The 5,908-nt window shown below is 38.0% G+C and overlaps 1 protein-coding gene across 1 annotated transcript in view; it reads left to right on the top strand.

Moving 5' to 3' along the window:
• Positions 1–1,330: 1,330 nt before the first annotated feature.
• Positions 1,331–5,908, top strand: part of LOC108755594 (guanine nucleotide-binding protein G(I)/G(S)/G(T) subunit beta-1) — a 36,424-nt gene continuing 31,846 nt past the window's right edge. The window contains exon 1 of the mRNA XM_018498702.1: positions 1,331–1,403. The gene's annotated coding sequence lies outside the window, so the exon portion shown is untranslated. The remainder of the gene's footprint in view (positions 1,404–5,908) is intronic.

Below are 5,908 nucleotides of genomic sequence, written 5' to 3'. Positions count from 1 at the left end.
TTACGTAGCTAATGGCGCATTAGAAGGTCGCCGAGCATGGGAATTGTAAAGGTGAAACTTTAGTTTTTTTCCCCTCCAGTTTCAGCACCACTGCTCAAAGCGTGTTTGAATGCCTGAACTGTGAAAATCGGGTGGGGTTACGCTAACCCCTTGTGTGTACTGAGGGTTAAAGGCGGGAATACATCAGAGTCTTGGATAGCGCATAACGCATAATAAGGAAATTAACCAAAGTCTTTCATTTCCTTCCTTTTTTATGAAATAAAGAACTAATTGGTTGATTTTTTTATGCTTTATGCATTACGCAAAGATCTGTACTCTGGTACTTTTTAATCTATATTGATAGAAACGAACACGAGTTTGGTTCGAAAGTATCCGCCATTTGCGTTAATCGTAAGATGTCGCGATCGCCTATTGCCGGTCCTTACCTTTCGATCTGTCAATCGTGAATGAATCTCTGCCCGTTTATCGTTTGTTGCGTCGGTGCGGAGTAGAGTTCTGCAGACGATCGTCTCTTTAATCAGTGGTACTCGCGTACGTAACGTTCATACGAAATTTAATTGACAAGGACGCGAACACGAAACAGACTCGATAGACAGCTACAGTCCGCACTTGAACGGCTCCAACGTCGCGCCGCGCCGCGCCGCGCGACACCGGACGGGTCAATTTGAAAACTGGCGGAGCCGGCCGTGCCGGTATCGGCCGACTCCGGCTGCGCTCGGCGATCCTCGGCTGCCGGCGCTGCGGCTGCGGCTCGCTATCGCACGGGGTTCACGAGAGTCGAAGCACGGAGCCCCGCCCTGCCTGCCACCCGTCAGAGCCGTGAAGGAGCAGGAGCAGCAGCAGTAGCAGCAGCAGCAGCTCCGCTTGTCTCGTTCGAGTTGAGAGTTTCCGTGTGTCGTCGAATGAAAACAATCGCCGACGTCCGACCGTCGTCGTCGTCATCGTCGTCGGATTCTCGAGACGTTCTAGTTCCCATAATCGCGTGCTCTGGTGCGGCTTCACGCCATCGCGATAACGCGTAGCCGTCGTTTATCGTCGTTGTCGCCGTCGTCGTTCTCACTGTCGTCGTAGTCGTCATCATCGTCGTCGTCGTCGTCGTCGTCATCGGCGGTGTACCCGTTGTCGCGACGTCGGTTAACCTTAAAGAGAGCGACGGGTGCGGTGGTAGTGTTTTTCCTCCGAGGAGGTACGACGAGTAAACTCGAGTATATATCGATACTCGAGGCGAAGAGGTGTGACGAGGAAAGTGCGTAGTCATCGATGTGAGAGTCGAGGACGACGAGGAAGAGCAGAGGGAGCGAGAGTGCGAAAGGGGAAAGCGCGAGGAGAGCAGAGAGCGGAGAGGAGAGGCCAAAGAGCAAGCCGGGAATTCCGAAGATCGCAGCTCCGTCAGGGAGCACCAGGTACGTAGCACCTCCTAATTATGCGTTCGAGGCTCCTCCGCGCCGTTCGACTTCCGGCCGGTCCTTCCGAGTTCCGCGCGACTCGATCTCGATAACCGCCGAGAGCCATCATGGCGGCCGCCTAGGCCTACGCTCTCTGTCAAAATCTCGCCTGCTCACCGTTATTTCGATCGCGCGCCGCTCGCCGCTCGCCGCCGCCGGTTGTCCGGGCGACGACACCGACCGCCGACGGCGAGCCCGGCCACGAGAGCGGATTCACTTCGGAAATTCTTCGCGTCACTCTTCTCGAAGCTTGAGACGACGCGCCCGTTTGCGCCCGCGAAAGAGACTCGACCTCGTCTTTTTCCCGTGTCCACGCTGTGTCTCTCGCCCATAAAATGCCTCCTTCGATTTCATCTCGTTTGTCGCGCGACACGATGTGCATCATGGCGCTACATTTATGATGATGATGTTGCTGATGATGTTGCTGATGATGCTGCTAATGATGCTGCTGCTGATCCAAGAGGACAACTTCGAAGAAGACAACTTCGGTTGCGCGACGTCGGCGAACGTGTTCGGAAATAGAATGAGCGTCTCGATTACGTGGGTCTGGATGCATTATCGATCGCATCATTGATTGGAGTGGACTTCCAATCGAGATCGCCGGGAAGACTCGTGGTATATGTATAGGTATATATGTGTTAGAGACTTTAAAAAAGAGCGTTCTGACCACAGTGAGTCAGAATCCAGCGATAACGAGACTCTTCCTGCGCGCGGAGAATTTCCTTGTAGGATATTTGAGAGAGCGTTCACGTAACGTCACGTAACGAAAATCTTTCATTTTGTTAGTTTATATTTTCGTGTGAATTTATTGGCATTTTTCCCATTCAGATGTGACAGATTCTTTAACTAGTGTAGAGTTTATAACGAGAGAAATTTAGTTGTTAACTTGATTCGTCTTCATTTCTTTCATATATTATATTTGACTCAAATACATACTCTTTCCAAAATGAAAGAAATAAAGACCAACCAAATTTAGTCGAATTAATAACTTTTTTTGAATGTATTAGGTTGTTCGGAAAGTAATTTCGTTTTTTCTTATGAAAATGAAAGACGATTTTCAATCAGACGCGTTTCAAATGATCATGAACGGTCGAATTCGATAAATTTAATCTCACAGCGATCTCACGAGTTGTTATTCACCGGTTTGCATCAATTAATGCCTTTATTGTGTCTTCATCAGCTTCAACTGGCCTTCCAGAACGTGGTGCATCTTCAACATCAAAATTGCCGGATCGAAATTTTGCAAACCAGTTTTGGCACTGGCGTTCTGTCAACACATCTTCTCCATACACATCGGATAATTTTTTTCTTGCTTGAACAGCATTTTTACCTTTTCGATAGTAAAAAAGTAAAATATGCCGAAAATACTGCTTTTCACTTTCATATTTGATAGGGCACCAACCAAAAACTACTGCGTAGAATCAATTGAACTTTTTTCACAAGCAAGCCTTGCTATATCAGCTGTCAAAATATATAATGATTATGCGGCTTAAGTGTGAAGTTGGCTGTGAAAAAATATAATAAGTCCTCTGTTGGGAAAAAACGAAATTACTTTCCGAACAACCTAATATATAGTAATTGTTGAATTTAGTCTCCTCATCTCTCTAATGTTGATAAAATTGGGCTCGACGCGTTTTTACACGAAATGAATGAATGGATCTGGAAAAAAGTTTCTCTTTCTCTCTCCTCTCTCTCTCTCTCTCTCTCTCTCTCTCTCTCTCTTTCTCTCTTTCTCTTTCTTTCAAACCGAGACATTAATTGCTAAAGTTGACAGATATTCAGGACTGGAAATTGGTCACATCGATGGCACAGAGAATTACATAAATTCTCTGTTTTATAAATAATATAAACACAAATTATTTTTTATTGTATATAATTTTGGTTTTTACAGTAGTGAATTTGTCTTTAGAGCAGAGAATTTGTATTTATGAAGCAGATAAATACCTAACTAAAATAAATTCTCTGCTATAAAAACAAAAATTATATAGAAAACAATTTGTGTTTTTAAAGCAGAGAATTTATGTAATTGAAACAGAAAATGTATTTATTCTAGCTTTACTTACATGTTTTCATATTTTTCTATGTCATCATTGTGACAGGATTTGAATAGCCGTCAACTTTAATGATTAATACCCCGGTCCCACGGAGCAGAGCGACCATTCATTTTTACCAGTCGGGATTCGTTCTTTTCGTGCAAAAACGCATCGAATGAGCCTAATTTTATTAATATCGAAGATGAGGCTAAACTCAATAATGATTACTTCATATATAATATATTTGATTTAAATACATGCATTTTTCGACAAAATTGACAAATTTATCTTTATTTATTATTATATTATACATATTTGATAAGTGCATACATTCTGCAGCTATACTATTATAATTTAGTCAAGTTAATAACTTTTTGAATGTATGTATTTAACTCAAATGTATTTGTAGGTTTAATTTAAATACATACATTTTTCATCAAAATTAATAAACTATGTTGTTTTTATTAATTTCGACGAACAAACTGTATTTTATTTTTGTTTATTATTCTATTATACTTGATAAATATAAATATATTCTACAACTATACTAGTTTTAATCAAGTTAACAGGTTTTTTGAATGTAGGTACATATATATTTAAGTCAAATATATGTGATTCGAAATTAATAAATACAAACTGTTTTGTGTTTATCAATTTTGACGAATAAACTATATTCTGTCTTTATCTGTTTATTATTGTAATATATTTGATAAGTATATACATTCTATTCAACTATAAATTAATTCAGTCAAGTTGACAACTTTATTTTTTAGTATAGTATTACTTATAAAATTGAGCAAATCTATTTCACAAGTTCTAATTCATACAATTATTATAAGACTTTTAAAATGAATCATGCGGTATCATTCTTGAGTTTCTATATTAAATACAAATTTATCATTAAAGAAAAAATATGTAAATATAATACATTTGACAGAAGAAGGTGCATCATGCTATAAGCCTTTAAAATTACACGACCGTAACTTTTAACGTTGTCATCTTCAGGAATGTTTGCGTGTCATATTCGTAATCGTTCCGAGCACATCGGTTTTTCTTCGACGAAGCGACGCCTATGACGTTTGTTTGACGACGACTCGGGTTATCTCGCGGTATACAATGCACGTAATACGAGTCGCTTTGCATAATATATCTTTCCGTGAAAACAAAGTTTATTTTCACTTCTTCTCGATGTAACCCATGTGTTGGATTTTTATTTGATGTAAAAAACGCTAAGGCGAAAAAGTGTCTATTGTTTTCTGTGGAAATCCAAGAGAGAAATGTGCCTATTGTCGACGGAACTTAGGCACTGAAAAAAAAGTCTATCTGAATAATAATAATAATCAAGCCTAGATGATAGTTATTAAAGATTCAGTAAAATAATTTTAATCAACTATGATTGGTTAACGTAACGAAAATTAACTAATAGCTAATTTTACTTTTCTAATTATTACTAAATGGTTGATTATTAGATATTATTTATTATGTTTGATTGATATTTACTAAATATTAAATCAATACACTAAACAAAATATATTGATAGCTATTGTAATACCAAAATATTCTTTCTTTCAATCAATTTTTTCAACGCTAATTTTACTTTTCTAATTCTTTCTAAATGTTAGTTTTTTATTATTATGTTTAGTAATATTTACTAAATATTGCACCAATGTGCTAAATAAAATATATATATTGTATATATTGTAAATATATATTATAATATATATATGGTAGCAATTATCAAACTTTTTTTTAGTGCGTTGAAATTGACTATTGCGAGTTTGCCGCAACATTTTATTTAATCTCGGTAGGAACAGGACTGCGCTCGCTCGATACAATAATTGAAGAAATAATCATTAATTTTTGACAATTTATGACATTTCGTTATTTCAGGCTGGATTAAATAATGTAGTAATCACTCATCTGTTAAAAATAGAGTACTAAATTTATAAGTGAGACTGTCACGAACAAGTTTATAGAAATCGTAAATAGGAGTGATAAAAAATGGTTATAACATAACTGATTGGATGTTTCTTGCTTCTGCTAAGATTAACTCTTAACTGGTAACTTTTGTGAGATATTCTAAGAACGGAAAGCGTGATGCAACGCAAAGAATTGAATTTTCTTATATAATAAGTGGCGATTATGTTTGATTTCTGTTATCAAATGCGTATTTGCTGGATTTGTATTTATTGGTAGATATTTTTACGATACGAGCGATTTTATCGTAAAAATATTTAGCTCAGGAAATAGTTCACATTAAACTACATTTATATAAATTTCATGTTCTTCTATTATTCGGTATTTTTAAAATCTTTAAATACCACACAAAATTGTTTTGTTGCCGTTTGAGAAGCACGGACATTCTGACGTCATTCACAGGATTTCCTGGAAACATTTCATCGTGCAATAATTAGTTTTACGTTTTGGATA

Source organism: Trachymyrmex septentrionalis, unplaced genomic scaffold, assembly GCF_001594115.1.
Source record: "Trachymyrmex septentrionalis isolate Tsep2-gDNA-1 unplaced genomic scaffold, Tsep1.0 scaffold89, whole genome shotgun sequence".
Lineage (NCBI taxonomy): Eukaryota > Metazoa > Arthropoda > Insecta > Hymenoptera > Formicidae > Trachymyrmex > Trachymyrmex septentrionalis.
The sequence above is the reverse complement of the archived record's forward strand: the minus strand, read 5'-3'. Positions and strand labels throughout refer to the sequence as shown.